Genomic DNA, 18,603 nt, shown 5'->3' with positions numbered 1-18,603 from the left:
TATAACCCATTCTACGTGAAAATGGTATGTGCAATCACAATTAACACCCCTGGACATTTGTCCTGTTGGGTCATAAATATTTGCATGTCTGTTGATGCATCTGCCCTGTTCATACATCCAAACCTGATGGCCTGTTGCCATCAATCAACCCTGCATGTTGTTGGACTGTGTATTGCTGTTCAAATTATGCATGTGTTATGCTCGCTGTTCAATGGTGTGAATATCTGGGTGTTTGGTAAATGGGAATACTAATGCATGCTGTTACAACTAATTGTGAATGGTATTATATGTTACTAACCCAAACTGTCATGACATAATGCAAAACATAGGACGACAGGGAAGGCGGGTTCCAGCGGATCCACCTCTCCCACCACAGCTGGCGAGTGCACCTGGCACTAGTGCCCAGTCTGGACCCTCCTCCGGTGGCCCTGTGCCACCTGTGGGTGGAAGCTCTGCAGGGGATGGGGCTCGTCCCCCCTCTGCAAGTGTGGCCGGAGGAGAACCACCACTCACCCTCTGTAGCGTCCGGACTGTGGTGCGTAGGGAGATCCAGGACTCTGTTCTTGGGTCCCTACGCCAGCTTGAGGCACAGGTGGCACAACTTACGGGCATGCCTGTTGCCCGGCCTTCACAGCCCCCAGCACAGCCCCGTCCTGGGCAGTGAAGGAACAGTGGCAACTGCCCATGGGTGGGGATATCAGTTCCACTGTTGCCATCTGTGGGCTCATGGGCTCTGGATATCCAAACCTCCGTCCCTGTCAATTGTGTAACCCCCCCACACGTGTCATACACCGCCCCTGTATGCGTCTTGTTTGTCTTGTCTGTTGACCTACCCAACCTACCTCCCCAGCTATACCCACTTCCTTCACCTGACATACCACTCTCACCTGTAAAAAATGGGCACTCTGTACCCACAAAAAAAATTACGCCCCATACATAGCTGCCCATTCCGCACACATGTCTGCTGGACATGGAAACTATCAATTACAATTGGCTGTACAAGTATTATTGTTGTCCTGACACCTCTCTCAGGGGTGGAAGTTTTCAAATGTCACACCAAATTACATACATATGCACAGCTGTTGCTGATGAAGAAATGGGCAGCTATGGGCCTTACCTACATCCCTCCTGCAAATCCCAAGCTTGTTTCCCTACTGTCTTACCCTCTTTGTGACCCCTTTTTCACCACTTTCCTGTCTCCCCATTTTCATTTCTTTCAAAGAAAATAGCGCGGGTGTGCGCCAGAGTAAGCACTGTTAAGCGGTTGTAAGCGGGTGTGCGCATGTGTGCGCGGAGCTGAACGCCAGTGCGCATGCGTGAGCTTTGCGCAAACCAGATCTAACCCAGTTACAACTGCTTAAAAGTGCCTTAGTCACTCTGATTGACGGGTCCTGTAGTCAGTTCAAAAGCAAAATAAAATCCCACTGTCAGTCCCGAACCCAGGACCTTAGAAACAGTAGTCTGCATGACCTACCACTAAGCCATGACTCTTATACAAGAACATTGTGCTAAAATAAATATATCATGTAATAGTAGGAATGAATGTAAAGGGAATATAGGATGTGTAGTACACAAAGCATGTCATTTAGAATTACTGTCAAAACTAGTGGATTTCCATAATAGTAGTGTGTGAACAGAAACAGCCATGCTAGTTGGTAGCTAGTAGGTAATAATGTCAGTTAATGTACATATATAAATGTATGTATATTTACATATATATATATATATATATATATATATATATATATATATATATATATATATATAGTTGTAGGTGTCATTGTGCATACACACTTACTACAGGGAACAGGAGAGAGGAATAGAGAAATGTGAATCTACAACACAGCCTGAATCATGAGAGAGATACTAACCTTTACACTCACAGAACAGTGTCCACAGCATACCAGCATGGTCCCCACCCTTACAATCTGAAAGGGCAACGCCTATCTCACATACCCTTTTATAGCACTGTCCTGAAATCACAGTGAGAACTGCAATCAGTACATAACTGGCTGCATGCAATTAGCAAATGCTGGCTTACAATTGGTGCAGAGGCCATCACATGGACCTATGCAGATACCTACAAAAGCATCCTGTACTAACACTCCACACATGCAAAATGTTCATTGCACTGTCTGGAGGCACAGAGGGAGAGAGACAGACAGAGACAGAGACAGAGAGTGAGAGAAAAAAAAAAAAAACACACGCTACACACTGAGTCTAAGCTGTCAGCAGTGACAGTGGCAAGCCGTGCCAGCAGCAGCAGGAAGCAGAAGTAGTGGTTACGCAACCAGCTGCGACAAACACAGGTAATGTAAAGTAGCAGGTTAATAGTCTGCATACTGTGAACCCTCCAAATGTGTCATAGGTCTGTATCTATAGGTATGTCCATGTGATATGTTGTGTGCACGTAGTTCCACCAAAAGGGGATGACTATACATTACATGTCAGTCAGTGTTAGGCCATGATCCTGGCAGCAGTTGTCTGTGCGTTGCCCTCATCAATGGCTGTAGTGACTGTTTTGAAAGGTCAACCAGGTTCAAAAGGCAGGATCAGCCCATCACAAAAGCAAACTGGCCGGGAACAAGTGTCTGCAGGTACCCAATATCGCTGTATATGCATCCCATACTGAATAATTCCATAGCTTAGCAGACCAGGCCGGTTATGCTTATGATGCGGTAGTTCCCAGGGTCAGTAGAGGTGCCTCCTTAGTGGTGTGGAACCACTGTTGCTGTATGCCAGTGTTCAGGTACATATCCTGTAGTACGGCCAAGGTTAAATATCTGTCTTATATGCGGGTTGTATGTCCTTTTGGAGTGCACGTAGCACACATCCAGGGATACCATCAGGTCACAGTGATGCTGTGTGTTCTGCTTTGCTGAGGGCGGCCCTCACCTGGACATGTGAGATGATAGGGAGGTTACATTCAGCTGTGATAAGTATTTTTACTTGTGAGGGAGAAGGAGGGGGGATACGTGCACCGAACCTGTCTGCAAGAATGTTGCCAATATCTGTGTGTTCAGTGAATGCTAAGTAGGTGTGTATTAACTTAGAGCATATCTGAGGCGTCTGGTCCATATGTGTAACATAACTGAAGAAGGCCTTGTGGTTATCTATAGTGTTTGTGGCCATTTCCCTCCCAGAGTAGGCCGTTGCCATTGTTATGAGAGACCGTAGCGTATTACCAGTGCTGACCACAGATGCCTTCCCTTAAGGTGAATCTGCTCTGTCCTGCAGTAGCCTCCTGCTATTGTTATACAATCTGCCTCTGGCTGGGGTCCACCGAACAGGATGCCTAACCTTTGTGAATAGGGTCTGGGTTAGAAATGTGTGTGCAAGTTCCATGCAATCTGTGGGATGTCCATGGTAAGCATCCGCAAAGGGGTCAGCAGTGTGGGTTGTGGCTTCCACTGGCCCAGTGGGCTGCATGGATACCATCTCGGTCCTAACAAGTGAATAACTGTCTAATCACATACATATCACAGTAGTCTACTGTGCTGGTGGTGGTGGTGGGATATGTATATCCAGGCCGAGTAACTTGTGTCCAGATCACACTAGTGGATGGCGTTCCACATACAGTACCTTGGTATGAACCCCCAGAGTGATGTTGTGCATTGGACCTGTCGCAGTGTGCTGATCGATGGAGCATGCTACTATGTTGTATGGAATGTGGCAGGTATTGTTGCACAGGTGTTGGCTGAGCACTGATATCTGGCCATATACTTGTGTATACACCACGAGACACACACATGCAACATATGGGAGTAGTAGTATATCACTACACTTGAGTATCATGTATAGTATGTGTGCCATATATTGCTGACATAGTCTGCTGATATCCTGTTTGTGTTCTCTTCCAGGGAGATGGCGCGTCAGCGTAATCCCGCCTACTCTGCAGCGAAAGATGAGGAGATACACCAGAGCCTGTTGCGGGATTATGACATACTGTTTTCCCGCACCAGCCAGAATCAGCAGGAGAGGGCTGCACTGTGGCAAGACCTTGTCCGTAGGGTAAATGACATTGGCACGCATAATAGGACATATGAGCAGGTACGACATCACTGCAGTGATTTAATCAGAAATGTCCGTCAGCGTGCGTCGGATATCCACAGGCAACAGGTTGCCACAGGAGGTGGGATGGCCACACATCCCCCCCTCACCAGACTGGAGGGGCTACTCCTAAGTGTTGTGGCTCCAGCCCCAGAACAGCAACAGCAATACACCTGCATCATGATGGAGGCTGGATCTACACAGCAGCACGACATGGAGCATGCAGGTAATATGCCATATGTACATTTGACTGTTCTGTACACTGTTAGTTTATGCATGTGTAAGGTGTGTCCGTGGTATGTAGCTGTCAACATAGTATGTAATTGTGCAGGTGTGATATTGGCAATATCAGCAGCTGACGTGTGAAAGGTAACTGGTGTACTACTGCACTGTATCATATGCAGTATCAATGGCACAGTTGTGCCCACTGACATTAATCTCCTTATTTCTGCAGGTCCCTCCAGTGTTACAGCAAGGCAGGCCATCCATGCTGGTGAGTGTGTTTAACAATACCTATAATAGTCCTGATAGTGCTAGTAATACTAGTGTAACTCAGTAGTGCTCTGTGTGTATACCGCGGGGTGTGCATGTGTGCATGTGTGCATGTGTGCAGGTGTGCCTGTGTCCACGTGTGCATGTGTGCATGTGTGCCTGTGTCCACGTGTGCATGTGTGCAGGTGTGCCTGTGTCCACATGTGCCTGTGTGCATGTGTGCATGTGTCCACGAGTGCATGTGTGCATGTGTGCATGTGTACACGTGTCCACATGTGCATGTGTGCATGTGTGCCTGTGTGCATGTGTGCATGTGTGCATGTGTGCCTGTGTCCATGTGTGCATGTGTGCCTGTGTGCATGTGTGCATGTGTCCACGAGTGCATGTGTGCCTGTGTGCATGAGTGCATGTGTGCATGTGTCCATGTGTGCATGTGTGCATGTGTGCAGGTGTGCCTGTGTTCACGTGTGCATGTGTGCATGTGTGCCTGTGTCCACGTGTGCATGTGTGCATGTGTGCAGGTGTGCCTGTGTCCACGTGTGCCTGTGTGCATGTGTGCGTGTGTCCACGAGTGCATGTGTGCATGTGTGCATGTGTCCACGAGTGCATGTGTGCATGTGTGCACGTGTCCACGTGTGCATGTGTGCATGTGTGCCTGTGTCCACGTGTGCATGTGTGCATGTGTGCAGGTGTGCCTGTGTCCACGTGTGCCTGTGTGCATGTGTGCATGTGTCCACGAGTGCATGTGTGCATGTGTCCACATGTCCACGTGTGCATGTGTGCATGTGTGCATGTGTGCATGTGTCCACGTGTGCATGTGTGCATGTGTGCATGTGTGCAGGTGTGCCTGTGTCCACATGTGCATGTGTGCATGTGTGCCTGTGTCCACGTGTGCATGTGTGCATGTGTGCCTGTGTCCACGTGTGCCTGTGTGCATGTGTGCATGTGTCCACGAGTGCATGTGTGCATGTGTCCACGAGTGCATGTGTGCATGTGTACACGTGTCCACGTGTGCATGTGTGCATGTGTGCATGTGTGCCTGTGTGCATGTGTGCATGTGTGCATGTGTGCCTGTGTCCATGTGTGCATGTGTGCATGTGTGCATGTGTCCACGTGTGCATGTTTGCATGTGTGCATAAGTGCATCATTGGTAACATTGTGTGGACACTGTAAAATGTGTTTCCTGTTTTCCTCCCACAGGTTCTGGTGCTGCTCTGGTGTCCTGCAGCAGGGAACCTGAATCTGGTGCCACAGGTACTGGTAATGATGATATATGTGTAATGGCACAGGAAGGTGTGTCAGGGTCCGCCATTGGTCAGCCAATTGACAGTACACAGCTGTCAACCCCATCATTGCGCACAGTCATCCTACCAGTACAGCCTTTGTCACCATTGTCCCTAGGTGATGGACAGGATACAGTGGGCATTGACCAAGGTAATGTGGTATCTGTGGCACATGCTTCCCCACACAGCAGCCATGGGCAGGGTCCTGCGATGGTACCACACAGACAGTTGCCCATGGGTTCTCGTGGGAGCATCCGTGGGCGTACTGCCTCTGGCAGACGTGCCCAAAGAGGTCTGTCAACCTCAGCTATGTTTCGGGCTGTCATGCAGGCACAGTCACGTATGGAAAGGAACACCAGACAGGGTCTGAGGGAGCTGAGAGCATGTCGCACAGCCATGACTGACAGTGTGCGTGACATCGCGGATGCTTTCCGTAATTTCACCGATGTCATAGACAGATGTTGTGGGGACATATTACAGCGGTTCCACAACCAAATGTCCATGAGCCAGGGCAATGGTGGGTGGTTGCGGCATCGACTTGGCCGTATGCCAGCAACAGCAGCAGCTGGCAGTCGGCGCGGACGACAACAGGCCTGCGCATGCCCCCATAGTGCCAGCAGCAGCCCCAGCAATGCCTGGTCTGTGCTGTCATCGGAATGCCCCAGGAGACCACGTGCACGTGGCTCTGGACAGTCCCAACAGGGACCTGTGTCCAGTCAACACACTCCCGCTTCTGATGACAGTACCCAGTCTGGCTTAGTACCGGATACAGTCCGTAGCACCCCTGCCAGGCACAGGTACCGTGTCCGTGCCCACAGACACTGATCTGTATGACCTGCCAGGTGCAGTCTGTGGCTGTCCACAAACCCCTGTATATGGCAGCCATGAGGTGGAACTGTGTGCGTGCATACACACATGCGAAATGTTATCACCTAGGGCTACCACATGCACGCACACACTACACCAACAGTGCCCCACCCTGTACTGCTGTCCCTCACCAACACACATACACACACATGTCAATTGGTGGTATCAGTGGCAGACTCAGGCATACCTAATTCACACCCTGTGCATATGATGAAACTGTGCCACCTCCTGCAATCTCCAACATCAGTGCAGGAACAGGTAAACATGTTGCTGATGCACAGGGTGACTACATAGAAGTGTATTAGTAGTATCATGTTGGTAACAGTACAGTGTACTGATATGACTGTGTGTATATCCCAGCATGCCTGATGCAGTAACCATATGACTGTCCTAAATTGTTATCTGCACCCATAGTACGTACCAAAGTGTAACAGCTGCACATTATTGCATACCGGTGGTAAGGATGTCAACAGATAGCCACATACATGGGTAACACAGGGGGGAAGCTAATGCAAGTAGTGATACGCAATGATGAACATGTACAGTAATGGTGGCAAGTTGCCCACAACGACTATGCAATGTGGATGTTTGCGCATGTTGATATGTGTGCAGTACCAATGTAATCCAAATCACAATTAACTATGACATAATATCAGTTCTACCATGGGCATCTGTGCTGTGCATTCCTGGGTACATGTTGATAGTGCCTACATATTTGCACTGTTACCTACTGTTAGTGTTACCCCTTCTTTGTTGTACACTGGACTACTTCCAGCCCTGCTTACTGTAGCTTTGTTTGCATGCATGTTCGCTTGGGGTTCCCTGGAACACTGCTTCCACCTGCAATGCAGAGTTACAGTGCTTCTGTGGACTCCTAGTGACATCTGTATAGCGTACGATATGTATGTCAAGTTTACACATGACAGAACATCACTGTCTCTCCTGTTCGCATGTACGTTGCCTGTGACACATTGCACATGTCTTACCTGGCATTTACCCACGTGTGCAGTCATATATGCCAGTGCTATGAAACAGTAGCAGTACACCCACACATACACACCTTCAGTATGTTGTTCCCCATTGGCCCTATGTGTTGGTACTCACCATGGCAATCACACTACTAGGGTAGCATGTGCAAAGGTAACCTGTAAATCACCTCTATGGTCCAGTTGTGGTTTATGTGAGTCATTTGGCAATGTCACAGCTGCCACATGTATGCAGTCAACCATCACCCTTGGCCAGGAACGTACAACACATGTGTGGGATGCCACCACATAGCCAATCTGGGGACTGAGCACTCTGAACCCAGTAATGCCATACCCTGTCAGGTGGCATGTCATACTACAGTGACTCCAATACCAGTCAGACATAGACATGCACTGACAGCAAGCTGAACACACTGGGGCATACTTGGAGACTCAGAATAGCATCCTGCCTGAGCATCACACACCTCTGCAGCTGGCACACAGGCATATGTTACGTCAGAACAGAACACATGCCACACATGGCACACACATCCCGTGTGCCACACACTCACAGCCTGTAGGGCTACACAACACACCTGCTACAGATGTGTCAGGTACCTCTCTTGGCCGCTGCAGTGGGGTCCCGCTCAACAGGCTGTACATGGTGAAGGTCACAGTGATATGCCTCTGGGGCACTATGGTCCACCACAAAACACATGCATACAGGTCAGTCAGAGGCATGGACACATATGACTCAGTCATTGACCATGCCACTATGGATGACCTGAGACATACCTCCCTGGACTACATGATAGGGAACATAGAAGGGATCTCTCAGCATGTGGCACGGGCCAGTATGAGCCTGATCTTGGTTGTCATCATACCCTCACCAGGTATGCTACCACTATATGTAGGAAGGGTGTTCTATGTCTACATTCTGCTCAGTCTTCAATGTCATTCATAGGGTATCCACTGGCTGTCAACGTGTGCTTACATGCTAGGGAAGCTACAATGATGTGCGAGGGGCAGCTTGCACGTGACACCCATGGCCCAATGTATATTGGCAAAGCCCCTTGATACACACATACTGCCTTATGCTGCAGGACACGGATTACATAGCCACCTCCGCGGGTATCACACAGGATAGGACTAACAGTGATGCTATACAACACCAGCAGTGTACACCACAAGATGCATGCACTGGACACTGTCCTCAGCACGGTGAACTGCAATGTCTGTGCAGTACCAGAGTCCTGATTCATGGCTCACAGGTGCAACCCATCACTGCCAGGTTATACCTCATACCATGCCTTTCGTCCCCTACACATGTAACACACATGGACAGGGGGTGGTATCCCAAGGCACCACAGATACACACACCTCCAGGTTGTTGGCACAGCACAAAGCATCAGGGCCTATTCATGTGCAGATAACAGTGTGTCGGACTGCAATCTGGTTCATAGCCTGGCACACACAACCCTCCCATACACAGGAAACCCACCTATCCTCCATAACAACACTGGCAATGTGACAGTCTCAAGAACTGTCTTTATATGGCTGGACTGCATCCAGCCAAACATTGTGCGTGAGCATTACTGTAGCTACAACACACTAGTTGAAGGGTTCCCAGCATGTGGTCACTGAATTGCAGTGGAATGACATGTTACCCCTCCCACAACAGGTGGGAACATGCAGCACCTGTACATCAACTACATGTAGACTATATGACTCAGACCAGATGTGTATCCCCTGCTGTAGGTATTTTACCATATACACCCACACTGTATAGACACATACCACGTGCGGCCCCTGCACAGTAAGACACAGTCATATTGTTATGCATTACAAATACCATTTATCCACTCGAGGCATGTGTCAGACATGGTAACTACTGCAGGTCACAGGTATTTATGTGTATGTGTCACACACATACATCATGTGTGCATTGCCATTGCTGGTTTAGGCAATGGCATGCATTGTTATGCACAAAGACCCACACAAGGTCATAATGTGTGACACAACCACACGTGGCAGTTGTGGGTTACCAAAACATACCTATCTGTACTCTGTAATAGACCCAGTAGCAGAGCGCACTATTGGCATTACTGGCCAACTAGCCCTGTTTGGCTGTGCTGATAGTGTGGTGACATCCCCTGTGTTTACTGGGGGAATATGAAGCATCTGGTGTATTGTAGTATTTGCCAAAAGGATTTATTTTCTCACACTTGCATTTATACACACCCTACTACCCCCCCACCAGCCATATATGAGCCGTCCAAAAGACAGAGTGAGCTAATACATTGCAGAGCTGTAGCCCACAGAGGGAGGACATCTGTGAACAGTTCTGGCACGACACTTCATTCCCACATAATCATCACAACACAGTGTTGACAGTGGAATTGTCCAGACAATGCAGATAGGGCTCCCCTCAGTCTGTTATTGACGGCCACTTACTGTTAGAGATCCTCAGCAACCCTATTCCAGCACACACCAACAACATGGCTGTGGCTTAGCACATTCAAACCCTGGGATCTCCACTGTGCCCCTGCTTGACAGAGGCACAGCTCACTAGCCTCACACATTGCCTTATGTGACCTACTTTACAGTGGCACAGTAGTCTACTGTACTGGGGATGCAGATGCCAAGCACACTCTGGCTGAGCTGTCATTCCCTAGGGCAACAAGCCTAATATTGACCTCTACACCCATATGTTCAATTGTCAGATGCACAATATTTGTTGTGCTGTTCTACTGTTTGCAGGTCTTCATTGCCATAGCATTCCCTGTTCCTATGACCAACTTGTGTATCTGTGGAAGATGTTTGCATATGACGGCGATCCACTATATCACTTATGTCTCTGTAGTCATTTACTGTGTGCACTGGGCAGATTGCTGTGTTGTGTTTGGTTCCTGGAATGACACGTACAAATATCAGATATGTGTGGCCAACTGCTAAACAGAGATATGGCCTAAGTGTGTGAGCATGCCCAGTTCAGCCTTTCCATGGCATGTTATCTGACATATGCCTCATTTATCAAAGTGTGCGAGCATGCTCAGTGTGAGCTTTCCATATGTTGCACTCTGAAGTCCACCACATATTTGGGTGTGTGTGAACTTCAACAATATCTCACGTTTATGGTTGTGTGTTGGGTGCCATGTTGTGTCCTAACTGGCCAACTGCTTCGTGTCTGCCACAACAGGGATTATACTGTGCCTGCAGGGATTGCATGGGATACTTTGCAGACAGTTGTCAACATACTTTCATAATGACCTAACACTGTAGTACCGTATAGTGTACTGGTTCAGTACTTTCACTGTGGTGGACAGTATCCTGGGCTTTAGTCCTATCACTGCTTGACATCTTCATAGTGAGCACAACAGACTGTGTAGGGGCCAGTTGTGCACATATGACCATGTTGCATTATGTTCAGATATGGACTACCTACACCAGGCTCGTCCAACATTGGTAGTGTATTCCACAACATAGGTGGACATTGGCAAACACTAGCGATGTTCCCTAGGCCATTTCTGATGCTAGTCACAGGGTGTGTTTGTCCTTGACACACATTGTAACTGAGTTTGCCATGACATATGTCATGGTTAGTATACTGTGCCTCCGTCTACCTCTGACATAACAGTGATACCCAGGGTTAACCTACCATCTCCCATCCACTCATCGGGATTCCTCTTGAGGGGTGTCGATAGGTGACTCTCTGGCTAACCTGTACAGGGAGTTTACTCAAGAGTGGGGGTGCCTTCTGTGTTATGGATCATTCTGTACAGCTTGTCCTATGTATGTCAGTGCTGGGGTTCAGGTCTCTCATGTGCATAGCTCACTGCCATTCAGATTGTACAAGGTGCAGCATGTTCATTGATTCCAGGTTGGACATGGCTTCATACATCAGGCACAGCTTGCCTGTAGCTGGGCAGTATGGCAGTGTGTGGAGCTGCAGTTTGTTTACTCAGGCAACACATGGCATCTGTTCATGCTCTTTGCTACTCCTGGTGGGGTACTGTTGTGGACTTTACAGTTGATGGAGGTGTCTGCTGAGGTATATCCCACAGGGGCTATTGTAGTCAATTGTGATGCTGATGAAGGATGACTGCAGAGCCACAGTGACCTCCCCTTATCTACATCTGACAACCTTCATGATTGGGTGGGTATATGGTATGTTTCTGTGAACACTACAGCCACATGTTTGTCCAGTGCAGGATATCTATCACCTTGTGTCCCCAGGTCTCTCATTACATGTTAGGTGCGTAATGGGTTAACACCTGTGTGGTAATTTGTGGGCACTTACTGTATATCCACGGTGGTTGTCTATACACAGTTCTGCAATTAGCTTGCTGACATGGCTATGGCTCCAGTTGTCTGTTTGTAGGTGGCCCTTTTGTGGGTTGCTTGTGTCAGCTGGGGGTCGGATATGGTGGGCTGTTTGTACTCCTCTGCATACATGTTCAGTCACAGTCCTTCCATGTTGGCCTATACCTATGGGACATATATACAGAATGGGGGGGGGCAGGACCAAGCCTTGTGGGATGCCACTCATATCTGCTTTGTAGTCTGACATGGATGCAGCATGTCTGACCATGTCAGTTCTGTCCTTGGTCTGGTTTGCAACCCCTCTACTGACATAGGGGTATATATTTAAGCTGGTGAACATATCCATACTGAACTCGTAGGGTATTGTCTAGAGGCATATGCACGGTCCAGCTACACTGTGTGGACCACATTACCCTCATCAATGACCTTAATGACTGTTTCAAATGGGTCAAACATGTTTAGGGGCAGGATCTGCAGTTACGACAGCCACACTGTGTAGGGTCCAGTATCAGTAGGTCCACAATAGCTTTATGTCTGCGGTACATACTGATCCTTTCCATAGCTGTGCAGACCAAGCTTGTCAGGATCCTGGGGTGGTAGTTTGCAGTATCCATTCAGGCAACACCTTTGTTGTGAAGGACCACTGTTGTTGTACACTGCTCTTTGGGTACATATCCTGTGGTAAGGCTGACATTGGACAGTAGTGTGATTTCGCATTCCATTATTCTTGGAGTCCATGTTGGCCTCAGCCCAGGACACCATCACATACCTTTGCTGCTGTGTGTTTTGCTTTGCAGATGATGGCTGTTACCTCAGCGTCTGCAATGTCAGGGGACCAGCAGTCTGCTGGGATAGATATTTTGCATTCTGGGGGGGGGGGGTTTGCACTGCACCTGTCAGGTTGTATGTTAGCAATATGTGTGTGTGTTTGGTATGTTGTTTGTAATATCTGTGTGATTCGGACCATATCTGTGGATTCCCAACATGGTTCCTACCATCAGTTAAGTAAGCCTTGTGATTATCCTTAGTGTCCTGTACAATTTGTATCTTCATAGGTTCATGGGTTCATACTAGGCTATCCACCCTAGGGCATTAGTAAACCAAGCCAGAGTGTGTGTGTCTTTCGCCCCTTGCTATGTGACTATTATGGCCATTTATGATTTTCTTTACTGTGCCTCTGTCTGGTCGTGACACAGTGAACACCCCCAGTATACATGTATGATCATCCATCCACTTGGCAATATTCCTGTTGAGGGGTGTCAGTGAGGGGCTCTGCCTAACATGGATTGGGATCCTGTTTCTGGGTGTGGGGAGCCTCTGGGTTATGTATCTGTCCCTCCAGCACATCCTACTTCATTATGTGTTGAGGCTGACATCTGTCACTCTCACAGCTCCAATGGCTTTGATTTCCTGTGGTGGAGCATGTCCATTACTCCTGTGTTGGACATGGCCTTGTACAACAGACATACAATGCCTCTGTGTAGGCAGTCTGTGACTGCATTCAGCTGGGGTGTCTACAGCCAGGCAGCATATGACATATATTTGACACCCTTTATCCTCTTGGTGGGGTACCTTTGAGGTCTTCCGAACCGCTGCAGATGTCACGCATAGTACATCCCATATGAGTCATTGTACTAGATTATGGGTCTGATAAGGGAACAGTACAGGGGCACAGTGACCTCTGTTGATGTACATGTGAATCCTTTCATGATACGGTGTCCAATATCGACAATCTTCCTAGCCACATTGGCATTGTGAGTGTCACATGACAGATTACTGTCGACTTGTGTCCCTAGGTCCCTGATTACTCCTTGCATACATAATGGTTTACCACCTATGTGGTAATTTGTGAGTACCTTGTCTGGTATTTGGTGGGACATTCATACTGTCCAGTGTCTTCAGGATGTCTGGGTGGAGTTCTTGTGTGTGAGAGTGTGGTCTGTTGCATGCTTCAGACTGTACAGCAGTTTTGACTACACTTAGGTGCACATGGGTGGTCTCCGCTGCTTTGTGCATTGTCAGTTACCTGGCCATATGGGTGTCTGTGCTGCATATGGATACTCCCCCTCCTTTGATGTTTTGGTCCAGGTGTTGAGGCCATAACGCATGATATGTGGTATAACCTGGTAGTGCTGGTGTGCTATCACTAGGCTTGCAGCAGGCTTCTGTCACTGCACAGACATCAATGTTCTCCATACTGGGAAGTGCCTCAGGGGCATGCATATTGCAGTTTACACATCTGGCATTGGTCAGCATTACCCTTATGTTTCTTACCACTTATGTTTTCTAGGGTGGTGGGTAGTCTTTTTGGCCTTGACTACATACGGCTCTATGGAGGTGGCAAAGGCCTTATCCAGTATCCAGACGCACAGGGGTAACAGGTGCAAGCCATCCCTGGAACAGCAGCATGGCTTGTCATGTATGACATCTCAAGCAGACAGACATTAGACCCTCTTGGACTGACAGCTGTAACTGTGCCACCTGTTAAAGATGATCATTCTGTGTTTGTACTGTGGCATCATTCTTGGTGAGGGTTGGATGCTGCACACGGCCAGTGTCATACCGGCCTGGGGTACATACTCAGGGAGCTCATCCATGTCTCTTTTCATGTAGTCCAGGGAGGTACATCTCAGGTTATTCACACCAGCATGGACATTGAGTGCATCATATTTCTGCTTGCTTTGGGGTGACCTGCGTACTTGTGTTATGTGGCATATTGTGGCAGCCTACAGGCAGCTTACTGTACCCTTTCCCTTGTTCAGTCTGGTGAGTGGGACAGCAGTGTGTCTACCTTTACAGACACCTATTACAACTGTATCAGGCATGTTGTTTCTCCTTCTGGCCTGTGACTGTTTGGCACACAAGCTTTGTGTACTATGTGTTGCATGTGCTATGTTTGGAGGTTGTGGTTGCTTGGGATCTGCTTTGGAGGCTTCTGTTGGTGTGGTGTGTTTGTAATTAGGGCCTCTGGGAATGTTTTTCTGTGTTTATGTGCTTGGTTTACAGTTGTGGTAGGTCTATGTGGGACTGGGTTTGTGGTGTATGTGGTTACCTTCTCCTCCTGACTAGTTTTGACAGTGCTGAGTTGGGGGAGCTCAGCCTCCGGTTCATGCCCGCCCCTCTTGTGGATTTGTGTTTGGATGCTCCTTCTGGGCCCATCTCATTTGCTCACTCTGCTGAGTGCAGTGGGATCGTGTTCTGGTTTCAGGCGCTCCTCCTGTGTACAAGGAGAGCATCTGGGAAACAGAAAAAAAAAAAAAAAAAAAAAAAAAAATTAAGCTTGTTTCCTGCCTTTCCTGTTAAGTGGTATAGACTATTTGTAGGCTTCTGAGCCCCCGGGCCCTTCTGTGTTGGAGGGAAGCCTTCTAGCTTAGTTTTTTTTTCTTATAACTAGCCAGTTTTCTAGTTTCAGCACTCAAATCTGTTTTTTTGATCTCAGCACTTGTTCAGAAAAAAAAAAAAAAAAAATTTTATCTGCTTTTACTGTACTTGTGTTTCTACCTACTTTTTTTTACTTTTGCATCATCTTAAAAGTACTCAATTGTATTTATTACTGCTTGGTGTAACTCATTCTAAGCCTTTTGGTTTAAACACTTGGGCTTCGGACCAGTTGTTTTGCACTGAGAGGGTTTATGGTCTGCACTGTAGTGCAGAACAGGTAGCTTACATCCTTCTAGGTTGGGAACTGCTGATTGAGGGCTCAGTGTCTGTTATTCTAAAAGTGTATTAATTCTGGTTTAAGCACTTGGGCTTTCAGGCCAGTTATTTTACATTAAGAGGGTTCGTGGTCTGCACTCTTGCAGGAGGAGAGGCTGGACTCTGCCCTTCTGAGCTGGGAATTTCTGGTTGAAGGCTTATAGTGCATGCATATCTGAACTGCTTCTTACTGAAGTTGGTGCGCCTTGTTTGCTGTGGCATAGACTGGATTTGGGCCTGTTGGATCTAGCTTTGTTTGTGTAACTTGAGCACTAATCCAGGCATTCTCTAAAGTATTCAATTGTATTTATTACTGCTTGGTAGTAACTTGATTAAAGTGTAGCTATCATTCTAAGTCTTTTGGATTAAGCACTTGGGCTTCAGACCAGTTGTTTTACATTAGGAAGGTTTGTGGCATGCACTGTGGTGGCAGGACAGGTAGCTTTCATCCTTCTAAGTTGGGAACTGCTGATTGAGAGCCCAGTGTCTGTTATTCTTAAAGTGTATTAGTTCTGGTTTAAGCACTTGGGCTTCAGGCCAGTTATTTTACATTAAGAAGGTTTGTGGTCTGCACTCTTGTGGGAGAAGAGGCTGGACTCTGCCCATCTGAGCTGGGAATTTCTGGTTAAAGGTTTATAGTGCCTGAATATTTGAACTGTATCTTATTGAAATTGGTACACCTTGTTTGCTGTAGCATAGACTAGATCCAGGCCTGCTGAATCTAGCTTTGTTTATATGCTTGTTGTTTGTTTGCTTGTTATTTCCCTGGAACGCTAATTCCACTTAATACCCGGCTTCTCAGCGCTTCTGTGGATCACTAGTGATATCTGCATTGCTTACTGTACTTATTTCCTTGTTTCACTTGAAAGAAAGTTACTGTTTGTTGTTTTTGCATTTAAGTTACCTGTAACACATTGCACTTAAGTTTCCCGGCACTTGCTCACTAAAGCAATTATATAAGTCAGCACTAAAAATTAAAAGCACTACACCCTCACTCCCAACTGGCCCTGGTTTTCAATTATTAAGGAATTCCCAATATTATTCTAGCATGTCCAAAGGTCAGTTGTCAATCTCCTCTCCGGTCCAGCTGGTGAATCTGGGAATCTTGAGGCAATGTTACAACTGCCTCATGTACACAGACAACCCTCTCCTCCTCCCAACAAATTCCAACACATGTGAGAGATGCAACCATATAGCCAAACTGGAGGCTAAGCTCTCTCAACTCAGTACTGGCATAACCAGTCAGGAGAAGAAGGAAACCACACTCACTACAATTCCAGTCTCACACAGACCTACCACGACAGCAAACCAAACACATAATCACACAAAAACATACTCGGAGGCTCTAAATAAAGATCTGCCAAAGCAGCAGAGACCTCCAAAGCAGACACCCAAGCAGCCACTACCCCAAAACAAAACACGTGCAACACATATCTCACAAAGCCAGTGTGCCAAACAGTCACAGCCCTTAAGACTAAACAACACACCTGATACACTTGTAATAGGTGACTCTATCGTCAGGCACACTGACGTCCCGCTCACCAGGCTGAACAAGGAGAGGGTCACAGTGAGCATCCTGTCGGGCACTAGGATCCGCCACATAACACAAGCACTCAGGTCACTCCAACACAAGTACAAATATGACTCAGTCATTGTCCATGCTGGTGTGAATGACCTGAGATGTACCTCCCTGGACTACATGAAAAGAGACATAAAGGAGCTCTCTGAGCATGTAGCCCAGGCCGGTATGACCCTGACCTTGAGTAGCATCTTACCCTCACCAAGAATGATGCCACAATATGAAGACAAGATGATCAATTTCAACAATTGGCTTAAGTACTGGTGTCATTCAAAGGGGATCCAATGCCTGTCAGCTTGGGATGATATGCTCGACAAGCCACGATGCTTCGCTAGGGATGGCTTGCACCTGTCACCCCTGGGCTTTCGGATATTGGCAAAGGCTCTTGCTACTCCCATAGTGCCTTTTTAGGCAAGGCTCAAAAGACAAACCCACCTCCATAGGTATCACAAGGGATAAGAAACTAAGAGTAATGCTACTCAATGCCAGAAGTCTAAACCTCAAGATGCACACACTCAAAACTCTCCTTAGCATGGAGAACATCGATATCTGTGCAGTAACAGAAACCTGGTTCAGGGCTCGAGAGCACCACAGCACTACCAGGTTATACCTCATACCATGCTTTTCGCCCCAAAACTTGGACCGAACCACAAAAGGAGGGAGTATTGATATTCATCAAAGATACCCACACCTCCAGGTTGGTGGCAAAGCACGAAGCATCAGAGACTATCCATGTGCAACTAACAGTGGGTAAAACTGCCTTCCAGTTTATAGCCTGCTACAGACCACCCTCCCAAACCGAGGAACCCCACTCGGCCTTCCTGAGAACACTGGAAAATATGAAGGTCTCTCCAAACACCATTATATTGGGCAACTTCAACTACCCTAACATAGACTGGGAGCATTACTCTAGCTCCAACCACCTAACCCAAAGGTTCCTAGAATTTATAAACTCAAATGCTATGGAACAACTTGTTACCACTCCCACAAGAGGGGAAAACATACTGGACCTGATCATCACCAACATGGGGACTCTATGCTCCAGACCAGAAGTGTATCCCTCACTGGTAAGATCAGTCCATAAACTAATCTCACTGGATATTCACATCCCGACCCCACCCCCTGCCCAGAAAACCACAGTGAAAAACTTCTCTAAAGAAAATTTCACACTCCTCAAAACTGAGGTGGAATCCTTCAAAGCCCCCGGGCCTGTGGAAAATACAGCCTAGACCGCAGAAACCTTTATAAACGCATTCTATGAACACCTTCAGGAATGCATGGATCATGCGATCCCAAATAAAACCAAGACCCAATCCTCCAAAGGCAGACGTCCTGTCTGGTGGACCCC

The sequence above is a fragment of the Protopterus annectens genome, chromosome 2.part0 (assembly GCF_019279795.1).
Source record: "Protopterus annectens isolate FY-2018-M chromosome 2.part0, PAN1.0, whole genome shotgun sequence".
NCBI lineage: Eukaryota > Metazoa > Chordata > Ceratodontiformes > Protopteridae > Protopterus > Protopterus annectens.
The sequence above is the reverse complement of the archived record's forward strand: the minus strand, read 5'-3'. Positions refer to the sequence as shown.